The sequence below is a fragment of the Rattus norvegicus genome, chromosome 16 (assembly GCF_036323735.1).
Source record: "Rattus norvegicus strain BN/NHsdMcwi chromosome 16, GRCr8, whole genome shotgun sequence".
Taxonomy (NCBI): Eukaryota; Metazoa; Chordata; class Mammalia; order Rodentia; family Muridae; genus Rattus; species Rattus norvegicus.
In genome coordinates this window covers 10187730-10202782 of record NC_086034.1, presented here as the reverse complement: position 1 = coordinate 10202782, position 15053 = coordinate 10187730, and the positions used below count along the sequence as shown (strand labels likewise).

At 44.4% G+C, this 15053-nt stretch overlaps 1 protein-coding gene and 1 pseudogene across 3 annotated transcripts in view; one reads left to right on the top strand and one right to left on the bottom strand.

The window, feature by feature from the left end:
- Positions 1-15053, bottom strand: part of Grid1 (glutamate ionotropic receptor delta type subunit 1) — a 749167-nt gene that overhangs the window by 691402 nt on the left and 42712 nt on the right. The gene's annotated exons all lie outside the window — the stretch shown is intronic.
- On the top strand, positions 13591-13905 carry Rpl38-ps3 (ribosomal protein L38, pseudogene 3; annotated as a pseudogene).

The window sequence follows — 15053 nt, the reverse complement described above, 5'->3', positions numbered from 1 at the left end:
TGGTGTGTGGCTAAGCCAGGGCATAAAAGATGGTATAAAATTATACAGCGTTATCTCTCCCCTGAGCCTGCGCACATGTGCTCTTCTCTCCAGCTCTGCAAGCCCTAACAAGGGGAGCAGGCTCACTCTTAGCCAGTTCTGAATCCACTTATCCAGAGGCTCGCCATCCACTGAACCCCCAGACATGACAAACATTCCAGTGTTATATCTGAGCCTTCCAGAGAAATGAACAGCAGAGACCGAGAGGCCTTGGGAGGAGAGAACCAACACATGCAGCCCTTCCTCTGTCTGAGTCGCTGGTACCAAAGGTTCTACAAGCTGAACACCATCATTGCTTATAACAATCCCTCTCCCTTCCTAATGCCTTGGAACTGTTAGGAAGACAGATATTCACAGCCCTTGTATCTGAGTCAGGGTCTCTATTCCTGCACAAAACATCATGACCAAGAAGCAAGCTGGGGAGGAACTTGCTTATTCAGGGTTTATTCAGCTTACACTTCCACATTGCTGTTCATCACCAAATGAAGTCAGGACTGGAACTCAAGCAGGTCAGGAAGCAGAAGCTGATGCAGAGGCCATGGAGAGATGTTACTGACTGGCTTGCTTCCCCTGATTTGCTCAACCTGCTTACTTATAGAACCCAAGACTATCAGTCCAGGGTTGGCACCACCCACAATGGGCCCTCCCCCCTTGATCACTAGTTGAGAAAATGCCTTACGTTTTCTGGATCTCATGAAGGCATTTCCTCAAAAGAGGCTCCTTTCTCTGTGAACACTCCAGTTTGTGTCAAGTTGACACACAAAACCAGTCAGTACACTTTAGGCAGCAGTTCTCCCTATTCAAGCGGTACAAACACACTCCTAGGGTCTTGCATGATTCTGTATCTGAAGGAGTATCCAAAGCTCCATTCATACCTCCAAAATGGGCTCAGATGCTGACTGTACTTTACTGCCCGTCTCCCATGTCACCATTTCTGCCCCATTTCACTTCCTGCTCCTGACACTAGACGTTTCCTAGTACAGCTCCATTTCTCTGTCCTAGCCTCCCTCCTCATGGTCAAGGCCATGCCCAGGTACAGTTTCTGAAGGATGTGACCCAGCCTGGCAGGTGCATTCTGGACACAGTGAGTGTCTTCATGAGACTTACTCACTCATGGAACGATGCAGTGCAGAAAGACACAGTAATCCTCACCCAGCAGGACTGGCACAGAGGGTGGAGATGTAAAAACAGAAAGAGAGACTTAGGACAACTCTAATGTCCCTAGAAGGAGAGAGAACCTGTCGGTGGGGCTTTCGTAAGTAAAAGAACATCTTTTAATATTACTTTGAAGATCCCATGTAACCAGTGAATCCTTCCCTCCCCTCTGAAAATGTCTATGATCACGGTCAGCACACACCCGCCTAGTCTCAGGTAGACAAGATGCACAGCTCTGAATGGAAGTCTGATGTCCTGCCATAAATCAAGTTGTAACTTTTAAGTATGTAATGCAGAACACACAGCACCCTTGTGGCCACAAGTCTACACCACAAACATCTAGTTTACACTTACATTCAGGTTCAACTCTGACTAAAGACAATGTGGGGATATAGGGATGCACTAAATGACACCATGAGAAACAAATGGCTAGATCCAGCAGGTGACAGACTCTACAAGACCATTGACTCACAGTGTGTAAGAAAGAAGCAGTGGTTTCCACTATTACCTCACTGAGGTAGGGAAGGAAGGAGACAGGAGATTTGCCAGGACGGGAGACAGCCCAATGGTTGAAGTGCTTGCCGCACAAGCAGAAGTACTAGAGTTTAAAATCCCACACTCATAAATACTAGGTGGGTGTGACAACCCATCGATAATTCCAACAAAAGGTAGATCGTGGATTTAAGCGCAAGCTGTTTAGTGAGACTAGCTATATCCATGAGCTCCAGGTTTGATTAAGAGACTCTGCCTCAGGCTGAAATCAACCAAGTAGAAACAAAAAGAACTATACAAAAAAAATCAACAAAACCAGGAGTTGGTTCTTTGAGAAAAATCAACAAGATAGACAAACCCTTAGGCAGACTAACCAGAGGGTACAGAAAGAGTATCCAAATTAACAAAGTTAGAAATGAAAAGGGAGACATAACAACAGAATCTGAGGAAATTCAAAAAATCATCAGATCCTACTACAAAAGCCTATATTCAACAAAACTGGAAAATCTGGATGAAATGCACAATTTTCTAGATAGATACCAGGTGCCAAAATTAAATCATGATCAGATAAACCATCTAAACAGTCTGGTAACTCCTAAAGAAATAGAAGCAGTTATTAAAAGTCTCCCAACCAAAACCAGCACAGGACTAGATGGGTTTAGTGGAAAATTCTACCAGACCTTCAGGGAAGACCTAATACCAATACTATCCAAACTATTCCACAAAATTGAAACAGAAGAAACACTACCCAATTCCTTCTATGAAGCCACAATTACTCTTATACTGAAACCACACAAAGACTCAACAAAGAAAGAGAACTTCAGACCAATTTCCCTTATGAATATCGACGCAAAAAAATGCTCAATAAAATTCTTGCAAACCGAATCCAAGAACACATCAAAACAATAATCCATTATGATCAAGTAGGCTTCATCCCAGGGATGCAGGGATGGTTTAATATACGAAAATCCATAAACACAATCCACTATATAAACAAATTCAAAGAAAAAAACCACATGATCATTTCATTAGATGCTAAGAAAGCACTTGACAAAATTCAACACCCCTTCATGATAAAAGTCCTGGAAAGAACAGGAATTCAAGGCCATATCTAAACATAGTAAAAACCATATACAGCAAACCAGTAGCTAACATTAAACTAAATGGAGAGAAACTTGAAGCAATCCCACTAAAACCAGGGACTAGAAAAGGCTGCCCACTCTCTCCCTATCTATTCAATATAGTTCTCGAATTCCTAGCCAGAGCAATCAGACAACAAAAGGGATACAAACTGGAAAGGAAGAAGTCAAAATGTGACATTTGCAGATGATGTGATAGTATACTTAAGTGACCCCCAAAGTTTTACCAGAGAACTACTAATCCTGATAAACAACTTGAGCAAAGTGACTGGGTATAAAATTAACTCAAACAAATCAGTAGCCTTCCTCTACTCAAAGGATAAACAGGCTAAGAAAGACATTAGGGAAATGATACCCTTCACAATAGTCCCAAATAACATAAAATAACTCAGCGTGACTCTAACCAAGCACGTGAAAGATCTGTATGACAATATTCAAGAATATTCATGTCTCTGAAGAAAGAAATTGAAGAAGATCTCAGAAGATAAAAAGATCTCCCATGCTCATGGATTGGCAGGATTAATATTGTAAAAATGGTCATCTTGCCCAAAGCAATCTAGAGATTCGATGCAATTCCCAACAAAATTCCAACTCAATGCTTCATAAAATTAGAAAGAGAAATTTTCAAATTCATTTGAAATAACAAAAAACCATGGATAGTGAAAACTATCCTCAACAATAAAAGAACTTCTGAGGGAATCACCATCCCTAACCTCAAGCTGTATTACAGAGCAATAGTAATAAAGCCTGTATGGTATTAGTACAGAGACAGACAGGTAGATCAATAGAATTGAAGACCCAGAAATGAACCAACACATCTATGGTCACTTGATCTTTGACAAAGGACCTAAATCCATCCAGTGGAAAAATGATAGCATTTTCAACAAATGGTACTGGTCAGCACGTAGAAGAATGCAAATTGATCCATTCTTATCTCCTTGTACAAAGCTTAAATCCAAATGGATCAATGATTTCCACATAAAACCACATACACTCAAACTAATAGAAGAAAAAGTGGGAAAGAGCCTCAAACACAAGGACACTAGGGAAAATTTCCTGAACAGAACACCAATGGCTTATGCTCTAAGATCAATAATCAACAAAGGGGACTTCACAAAATTGCAACACTTCTGTAAGGCAAAGGGCACTGTCATTAGGACAAAATGGCAACCAACAGATTTGGAAAAGATCTTTACCAATCCTACATCCAATAGAGGGCTAATAATCAATATATACAAAGAACTCAAGAAGTTAGACTCCAGAGAGCCAAATAACTCTATTAAAAAATGGGGTACAGAGCTAAACAAATAATTCTCAGCTGAGGAAGATTGAATGGCTGAGAAACACCTAAAGAAATGCTTAACATCCTTAGTCATCAGGGAAATGCAAATCAAAACAACCCTGAGATTCCACCTCACACCAGTCAGAATGGCTAAGATCAAAAACTCAGGTGACAACAGATGCTGGTGAGGATGTGGAGAAAGAGGAACACTCCTCCATTGTTGGTGGGATTGCAAGCTGGTACAACCACTCTGGAAATCAGTCTGGATGTTCCTCAGAAAATTGGACTTAGTACTACCTGAGGACCCAACTATACCACTCCTGGGAATATACCCAAAAGATACCCCAACATATAACAAGGACACGTGCTCCACTATGTTCATAGCAGCCTTATTTATAATAGCCAGAAGCTGGAAAGGACCCAGATGTCCTTCAACAGAGGAATGGATACAGAAAATGTGGTACATCTACACAATGGAGTACTATTCAGCTATTAAAAACAATGACTTCATGGAATTCCACTCACTGATAAGTGGTTATTAGCCCAAAAGCTGGGATTACCCAAGATACAATCCACAGACCACATGAAGCTCAAGAATAAGGATGATCAAAGTGCAGATGCTTCAGTCCTTCTTAAAGGGGGAAACAAAAATATTCAAAGGAAGAGATATGGAGACAAAGTTTGGAGCAGAGATTGAAGGAGCCTGCCCCACCTGGGGATCCAGCCCATACACATACAGCCACCAAACCCAGACAATATTGCTAATGCCAAGAAGTGCATGCTGACAGGAGCCTGATACAGCTGCCTCGAGAGAGGCTCTGCCAGAGCATGACAAATACAGAGGTGAATGCTAGCAGCCAACTCTTGAACTGAGGATGGAGTCCCCATTGGAGGAGTTAGAGAAAGGACTGAGGGAGCTGAAGGAGCTTGCAATCCCATAAGAACAACAATACCAACCAACCAGAGCTCCCAGGGACTAAACCACCACCCAAAGAGTATACATGGACAGACCCATGGCTCCAGCTGCATATGTAGCAAAGGATGGCCTTGTTGGGCACCAATGGAAGAAGAAGCCCTTGATCCTGCCAAGGCTGGACTCCCCCACCCCCAGAGTAGAGGAATGTCAGGGCAGGGAGGCGGTAAGAGGTGGGTGGTTGGGTAAGGGAACATCCTCATACAAGAAGGAGGAGGGGGGATGAGTTAGGGGGGTTGTGGACAGGAAACTGGGAAAGAAGATAACATTTGAAATGTAAATTAAAAATATCCAATTAAAAATAAAAGAGATCCTGCCTCAATGAATAAGGTAGAGGCATGAGTAGTGGTGATTCCAGACATTGTGAGCACATGAATATATGTATGCACACACACACACACACACACACACACACACACACACGCACACACATGTGCATGGCCCCACATGTGCAAAACATACATACACACACATGCATACTAACCCCAAGACCTTTGCCACTCAAAGCCCACCCAGTGGCCCATCAACTGTAATGTCACTTTGGAGATTATTAGAGAAGCAGAATTTCAGGCTCAAATCATTGCATACTAGCAGCACCTCCAGGTGATTTGTGTGTATCTATGATTCCGATAAGCACTTGCCTACATAACGGGAGACTTGAGGGAAACAACAACCAATCACAACACGTCCTGGAATGCATCCTAACTTAAGCCAATTAATTATAAGAGATGCTTTTGGGGCAACCAGTCACATGTGAATATGAACAGTATCATATTATGCTAAGAAATGATTATTATTATGGTCTCGATAGGAAAATCCCCAACTATCCCTCCAAATATACTGCCCATATTTAAGCACACTGACCCTTCCCTATCCAAGATTAATCTGCTCTGATGCCCTCAGCAGATGTCAGAAGCCACATTCTACCACACACGGTAGGTACTGTGTCTTCCCTGCTCATACATGTCTACAATAAAGCTTAACATTTAAATTGGGTGCGCCAAGAGATCGAAAACAGCTACTTACCACTACCAACTACAGTGAGTTATGTGAATCTATTCTCTCATTCAACGATCTCAACAGGATCGCTGTTCTTTTAATGAGTGACCAAAATCACAGACAGTAAATATGGTTGGACTATCGTATGTAGGGAGTAAAATGCCATGATGTCTACAATTTACTTTATATTAAAAAAGGGGGGGGGGAGCAGACGTGTGGTGAAAACCAGATGATGGGCATATGGCTGTGCATTGAGGAGCTCAAATGTGAACCATTTGGGGTCACACGGCAAACCTCAGAGCGGGGATTCTGGAGAACCTGCATATACAGAATGTGATATTTTATACCGAAACCCAACACATAATCCATAAACACAGTACGCATGCCGCAAGGCCTGAATACATTTTTATTCCTTTTAATAATGCTGTGTATCCACATGGTATGCACTCATTGATAAGTGGCTATTAGCCCAAATGCTTGAATTACCCTAGATGCCTAGAACACATGAAACTCAAGACGGATGATCAAAATGTGAATGCTTCACTCCTTCTTTGAAAGGGGGAACAAGAATACCCTTGGCAGGGAATAGAAAGGCAAAGATTAAAACAGAGACTGAAGGAACACCCATTCAGAGCCTGCCCCACATGTGGCCCATACATATGCAGCCACCCAATTAGACAAGATGGATGAAGCAAAGAAGTGCAGGCGGACAGGAGCCGGATGTAGATCTCTCCTGAGAGACACAGCCAGAATACAGCAAATACAGAGGCATATGCCAGCAGCAAACCACTGAACTGAGAATAGGACCCCCATTGAAGGAATCAGAGAAAGACCTGGAAAGCTTGAAGGGGCTCGAGACCCCTTATGAACAACAATGCCAAGCAACCAGAGCTTCCAGGGACTAAGCCACTACCTAAAGACTATACATGGACTGACCCTGAACTCTGACCTCATAGGTAGCAATGAATAGCCTAGTAAGAGCACCAGTGGAAGGGGTCCTGCTAAGACTGAAACCCCAGTGACCGTGATTGTTGGGGGGAGGGCGGCAATGGGGGGAGGGTGGGAAGGGGAACACCCATAAAGAAGGGGAGGGGGAGGGATTAGGGGGATGTTTGCCCGGAAACCGGGAAAGGGAATAACATTTGAAATGTAAATAAGAAATACTCGTTAATAAAAAAAAAAATAAAATAAAAAAATAATGCTGTGTATCGCACAGTTTCATGGCAGGAAACTTGAGGTGTTGTGTTGGTTCTGAGAACTTTTCAGTCTTAGAGCATCTCAGATTTCAAATCTCTGGATTAGGGATGCCCGGTCTTCACTAGCCAAACCGCTCGTCTGACAGCATGAAAATGTTTCATGATGGAAATTGGAAGTATAAGGGCTCGAGATGGCTTAGCAGTAAAGAGTGAGCAGTGAAGGGAACCTGAGTGCAGTTCCCAGTACCCACATCAGGTGGTTCACAAGCGCCTACAACTCCAGCTCCTGGGCGACCCAACTCCTCTGCGTCTGGGGCACCTGCACTCACCTATGCACGGACACGTAACTCAAATAATAAAAAAATCTTTAAAAGTCAGAATGAAAAGGAACAAACCTTCTATTCATTAGACAGCTTTTCTAAATACGAGGGAGAGGATCGCATGAGTAGGACTCAGTTCTGATTGCTCCCTGCATGGCAGGGATCTGACCCAGCAAGAAGAGGCCCGGCAAGTGTCTCCTCCCTACTTCCTTCCTCATGGCCCCATGGGGCAGTCTTATTAGCCCTGTTTTACAGAGAAGACAACTGGGCTTCCCAGTGGGTGTGTCTCACAGTGTTCCACTACAGCCAGCTATTAAGATCCGGTTAGGGTGATGGTGACAGGAGCTCACCGGTTCCACAGGTATTGAGGCAGGCCGGGGCACTGAGGCTTGTACAGAATACGCTCTGCTGTTCCCGGTGCCTTTCTAAATACTCTGAGAGCTACCTCAGCACGTTAGCTACAGACTTAGCTGACCTCAATGCCACTGACCTTTAAAAGACCCAGCCAAGTTTGCCTCCTTAGCCTCTGTTCATTTTCTCTTGCTATGCTGCCCTTTCCGATTCCAACACCTCACCCATTTGGATGCTCTCACAGGGCGTCCCAGTCTATCATGGGAAGATGGGCTGTTAAGTGCTCTTAACCACTACAGGTTGTTAAGCCCTCGGCCCTGAGAAGGGACCTATCTGTTCTTATCTTGCTCAGAAGAGATAACCAGAACATTCCCAGGGAACCGTCCTCGGCCACCCAGTCGCCATCACTGCTCCTCCTCCCTGCCGATCTCAGTAGATGGCTTCAAACTATACTTAGTTCTCGGCATACTATGTTATTCCTCCCGGGGATTCAAGGCTGCATGGTTAAGGTGCACCAAGAAAGAGAGTCAGGGGCCTGATTACAATAAGGGAGGCAAGAACAGGAAACATCTTGTTTCTACACCACACTGTACACTCCATGCCCCAGCCTCAGTTGCTCAATTCTGGCTCTGCTGATGAGGTCCCACAGAGAGTCCAACCTGTTCATGGGCTCTGACCAGGATCCAGTAGGCATCATCTCAGCGGAATGCTGCTTCTGCCCATGACCTCAACCCAGGAGTCAAGGAGGTGCCAAGGCTGTAGGAAGAAGCCCCAAAGGATTAAGAAGAAATGAAGCCATTCTTGGGCTAGGATTCATGGTCTTGGCACCCTGTCATATCCATGAGTTCAGCCAGTCTCTGGCACTCCTGGAAGGTACAAGCTATCATTTTCATGTTACAGGTTGTAAGACGAAGGCTATGAATAAAAAGAGGGTAGGTAATATATCATTGACAGGAAAAGAGGGAAGCAGAGGTCAAAATCCAACAAAGCATGGTCTACTCCCTGGGGGCAGGGTGAGATGCCCTCAAACCTGACCCTCACATGTACTTGGGGAAAAACTGTAAGGACCTGGATGATGGCAAAACCCACCTGAGACAGTTAATTCATGGGGGAAGGGCATTATGTGTTTTTATATGCAGGTGTACATGTGAGTACACATGCATGTATGCGTGTGCATGTTAAAGCCAGAGTTTTCTGATGTTTTCTTCACTCTGTCTCTATCTTACTTTTTGAGGTACGGTCTCTGGCTGAACCTGAAGCCCCCAGTCTTGATTAGATGTTTGTCCAGAAAGCTCCAGGTATTTGCCTGTCTCTATCTCCCCAGAGCTGGGATTACAGAAATGCACCGCCATGCTTGTCTTTTCATGTGGGTTCTGGAGATCCAAATTGAAGTCGTCATGCTTGTGTGGCAAGCACTTTACCAAGTAGCCATCTCCCTAGACCCTGTGGTAATTAATTTTATGGGTCAATTTGGCAAAGCTACCATGGCCAGTTGTTTGGTCAAACCCTACAGATGGTCCTCACTTTACAATGGCTTGGCTTACAATTTGTCAACTTTGAATTTTGGATCTGGCTCTTTTCCCAGGCTAATGGTGGGTGGTCCATCCTCTCTTGAAATGCTGGGTAACAGGAGTGAACTACAGATCCCAGCCAGGCATGGTCGCTGGGGCGAAGAACCAAAGACTCCAGCACAGCACACTGTGCTGCCAAGCTAGGGTGACGGACGGAGGGGACAGTGTCAAACTCATTTTCCACCAGTATTGCTTTCCATTTAGGCTGGGTTTATCGGAAAGAAGCCCACCATAAGTCAAAAAGTACTGTAGCCTGGGAGCTGCTATGATGGAATTTTCCAGATGCGATTAACATTTAAATCAATAGAACTCAAGAAAGCAGATTACCCTCCATGCTGTGGGTGGGTCTTATCAAATCAGCTGGAGGACTTAAGAGAAAATGAGAGGGAATTCTACCCCCCGGGGCTGCTTGCTGATTCCTTTCTGCACAATCAACCCTCCCAGGTCTCCAATTTGTTGGCCTATCTCCCAGACTGCTCCCCCAGCACCCCAGCCTTGCAAGCATAGAAGCTCATACCTTAAACCCAACCAACTAATCAGTCAGTTAATCTCAACGCCTCTTCTGCTTCTTCCTCTATGCCTCCTCCCTTTCCCTCCCCCACCCCATCTCTCTCTCTCTCTTTCTCTCTCTCTCTCTCTCTCTCTCTCTCTCTCTCTCTCTCTCCCCCCCCCCACCCCATGTCTGCAATGCATGTGCTTATTCGTTCTACTAGTCAGGAGCAGAGATGCTGAGAATCAGGCTGCTTTGAGGTGTGTCCCATAAACCTAGCCAGGCATTGATTCTGGCTTTATGATTGCGTAAAACTCAAAGAATATAGCTGTAGGTCAATAAGTCTAGGATTCTCAGTCACCATTGCCTACTTCTCCTTCCTGTGCCCTAGAATAGGGCATCAAACATCCATCCCAGAGGCCCCAAAGACGGAGGCAGGAGTAAGAGAAGGAATCTTTGTGGCCGGCTCCATGGCCATCCTCCCTTTGCTGAGGAAGAAAACACTGGGCCTCATAATCAATAGGATTTCAGAGTTCCAACACAGTCCTTCCTCCCTAGGGCCAGAACGCATTTCCTCTGGGGATTCAGAAAGGAGAATCTCCCATTACTTCAGCTTCCCTCCCGCCATGCATGTCCTCTATGTTGTCAAGGTACATAACACTGTCGCCATTCTATAATTAAGGGCACTGAGACTCAAGGAGCTAGGATCTCAGAGAAAGACACTTACAAATAGGTTCTGTGGATTTTATAGCATGCACTCCAATATTCTAGCTCAAGTAACCCTATCATAACTGAAGAAGAGGCAGGTCAGCGTTTCAAAATTTACTCTACGTTTGGAAACTCTTCCTCAAAATGATGCCTCGGCCTGACCTGGAATGCAGAGGAGAGGAAATGACTTATGAAGCTTCCCAGAAGTCCTGTAGGCATGTCTTCACACAAACAAGTGTCATGCAACCTCCTCTGAACTTGACAGAAATCCTACTTTGGAGCCCTATCTTCAATCCCTCACACTAAAATCCCATAGCCCAGATGACCCCTACACTGCCCCTGGCTGCCACAGTGTCTGTGAATGTTAATGAACCCTGGTGGCTGGTCCAATGCTGTTTCAAGCTAAGGCCATGGAAAGAGCTCTTTCACCTCTCACAATTTGAAAAACACTCCTAATTACAGCATACTCTAGAGAGAATAAACTTTTAAAAACCACAGAGTAGAAATCCGTAGTACCCTGAGCTCAGAAACCAGGTCTCCAAGCTGGTACAACCTCCTGTATTAGGCTCAGTCCCCCAACACTCACCCTCTAGTCCCTGCCAGAAAGTCACTTCCAGAAGGCAACAGTCAGGGCAGGGAGGCTGGGAGAAAAGGAAAGGGAAAGATAGAGAGATCCAACACAGCCTGAAAAAAATAGGGATCTCCTCTGAAGCACAAACCCAAATATTTTGAAGGGAAAATTAATGTGAATAAATATAGGGCTCCTAAAACTAAGGGTTCTAGAGAGGGGGCAAGCATGACAGTCTGAACAAGTGGGCAAGCTACTCTGCTGGGGACAATGGGAATGTGTGGTGCTGTCCGAGGTGCTGACCTGCCTTGACCACAGTGTGCTTAGAAATCACAGCCTGGAAACAAAAAAAATTTTTTTTAACTTTTCTTCATTTTGTTTTTGTTTTGTTTTTAACTGTTTCTTATGTATAGTAGGCACGCGAAAACTACACGTGATCAACTGATACAACTGTGTGGTTTGATATTACATAGCACATAGTTTGTACTATAATTCCTACTGCCTGGCTGGTAAATACGTCTACCATTTCCAAAAATGCCTTTGTGTCCAAAGGATAGCCATTGTAGGCAAGGGTATGGGGAAAGAGGGTTTTTGCACACTGTTGGCTTGGTTGTAAATTGGTACAGCCACTATGGAAAATAGCGTGGAGCATCCTTTAAAACACTAAAAATAGAACCACCATATAATTCAGCAATCCCACTTCTGGGTAGCCAAAGGAACTGAAATTGGTATTTTAACTCCCATCTCTATTGCAGTATTATTCAGAATGGCCAAGATATTCAAACAACTTGAGTGTCCATCAACAGATGAATAATGGAAGTGTAGTATACGTATACATAATGAAATATTATTTGGCCTTTTAAAAGAAGGGAGCCCTGCCACTTTCTGAAATGGGAACAATCTAGAGAACATTACGCTTGAAGGAAGCCAGACACAGAAGAACAAGCAACCATGTGGTTTCATTCTCATGTGGAACCTAAAGAAGTTAAGGTTTGTAGGGACAGACTAAAAAGGACTTGGCAGGGGCTGTGCTAGAGGCAGTCGGGAGATTTCAGTCAAGGGTACAGCTCTCTGTTAAAATGTCTCAAGATCTCACACACAGCACAGCAACTATGTTCAGTAATACAGTATTACATGCTTGAGATTCACAGATACAATTATACATGTTCTCATAAATATACTATATATACATATATATACATACACACATATATATACATACACATATATATGTATATGTATACACACACACACACACACACAAACATACCTATATGTTATGTGTGTGTGGTGTGTGACCCTGACTTAAGCATCACTTCAGGAGTACATGTGTATCAAGTGTCATGTTACACATCTTACAAGTGGTCTTTTGTGGAACAGGTTGTTAAACCCAGAGCATGCAAGGCAAGCACTTTGCCACTGAACAAAATCCACAGGTCCATTTTACTTTGAGATAGGGTCTCACTACACTGCCCAAGCTGTCCTCAAATGTGTATTCCTACTGCCGGAGTAGCTAGAAGTATGACCATGTTCCAACATGCCCAAAGACCATGTCGAACATAGAATGGAGGAACACAGACATTTAAATGGAATGTGAATGCAGCTCAATTTGTAGACCATTTTTCTGGCACATACAGCTTGGGTTCCCCAGTACTGAAAAATAAAAGTTAATTTTTGATCACATTTTGGATTTCTTGCTAATATGTATATGTGTGTGTAGGAGGAGTGTGTGTGTGTGTGTCTGTGTGTCTGTGTGTTTGTGTCTGTGTATCTGTGAGTGTGTGTCTGTCTGTGTGTCTGTCTGTGTGTGTCTGTGGGTATCTGTGTGTGTATAGGAGAGAGAGAGAGAGAGAGAGAGACAGAGAGAGAGAGACAGGGAGAGAGAGACAGAGACAGAGAGAGACAGAGACAGAGGCAGAGACAGAACTTAACACTCAGAAGTCTACCATTTTTTTCTTGCTAACTATAAGCAACCCGATGCCCCCTGGACCTCATTCATCCAATATCCCTGTGTACTAGTTCACATTTTACTGCTATGACTAAAACCAAGTTGACGAGGAAAAGATTTATTTCCACTTACAAATTTTTGGTCCCAGCCCAACACTAGGAAACTAAGGGCAAGAACTAAAGGCAGGAACCTGGAGGCAGGAACTGAGGCAGAGAGTGTGGAGGAGCACTACTAACTGTCTTGTTCCCATGGCTTGCCCAGCTTGCTTTTTCATACAACTCAGGGCCACCTCCTGGAGTGACACAGACCAAGTGGGCTGGACCCTCCTGTATTGATCATTAATCAAGAATGCCCCCAAGTGAGTTTTTTTGGGCAGGTGCTGACGCCAGAGCCGAGCGCCCGTCGCCATGCCTCGGAAAATTGAGGAAATCAAGGACTTTCTACTCACAGCCCGGCGGAAGGATGCCAAATCTGTCAAGATCAAGAAAAACAAGGATAATGTAAAGTTCAAGGTCCGCTGTAGCAGGTACCTCTACACCCTGGTTATCACAGACAAGGAGAAGGCGGAGAAGCTGAAGCAGTCCCTGCCCCCAGGTTTGGCAGTGAAGGAGCTGAAATGAACAGGACCTCTGCATGTGACTATTAAAAACCCTGAAAAGTCAAAAAAAAAAAAAGAATGCCCCCAAAGTCTTGCCTACAGGCAATCTTAATAAAGAATTTTCTCAACTGAGGTTCCCTCTTCCCATATGAACCCGGCTTGTATCAAGTTACCAAAAAATGCCACAAGCATATCCTGTTAACCTTCTACCCTTTGGATCATGCTCCACACTCCCTCTCCTCCTAGAACCACCATTCTTTATCCCCACTCCCAGCTACCTTCCCAATGAGAATTCTTCCATCCAGCCTTCCAGGATCATGGTCTTCTCCCCTATCCTGCCTCTTGACCCTCCTGGGGCACTCACTTCCCAGTCTGGCCTGCCAGAACGGCTTCTCTCTATCTTCAAGGACACGTAACTTAAGCCCTTCTCCAAGTGGATGGCTGTGTCTCTCTTCCATCCTCAGACCTTGAAATGAAGCCCTGATCCTTGACCCCCCAACCCCAGAGCCACTTCAATTAGAAATTAAACCGTGACTCCTAAACTATGTCCTTGAAAGTTGGCAGGGAGGGGCACCTTTACCCAAATGAACGGGTGGGACAGGAACCCTACACACTTGGCCTCAGAGTGACCTTGGGTCCCCTCGTCACTAGAAATGTGCATGGTGGTGTGGATCAAAAGGGAAATGTGGGAGAGGAAGGAGGCCCAACTGTAAGTATATGAAACCACCTGGTTAGAAGGTCTCTAAGAGCACTGTTATTCTGTTATTTATGAAGGGAAATAGCCTGTGTCAGTAGGAAGATGATATAGTAAATGGTAGATTTAAGAGAGCTTGTCTTAGCCTCTGGGATTTATAAAGTCGCAGTGGAGATAAGGGGATAGGAAGCTGCAGAGAATTAATTTTCTTGAGACCACAAGACTAAGGTGAGTCCTGAAAACAGTTGCAATTGAGCAAAGTGAAAAATAGTATCCAGATGAGACTAGATCCTAGGGTCCCATTCTCAGCCACCACTGGGGGCCCCTCATCCCCACAAGAGTAACATGACCATTAACAAAAAGCACAGCACATCAAGTGATCTAGCAGCACTCGTTCTAAGAACTGTACTGCAGGGAGGACTTGTGGGAGAGCTTGGAGGAGGAAGAGGAGTGGGAACATACAGAAAGAGATGACTGAGGCTGGGCACACTGGTCAGTGACAGAGCTCTTGGCTAGTGTGCTGAAGGCCT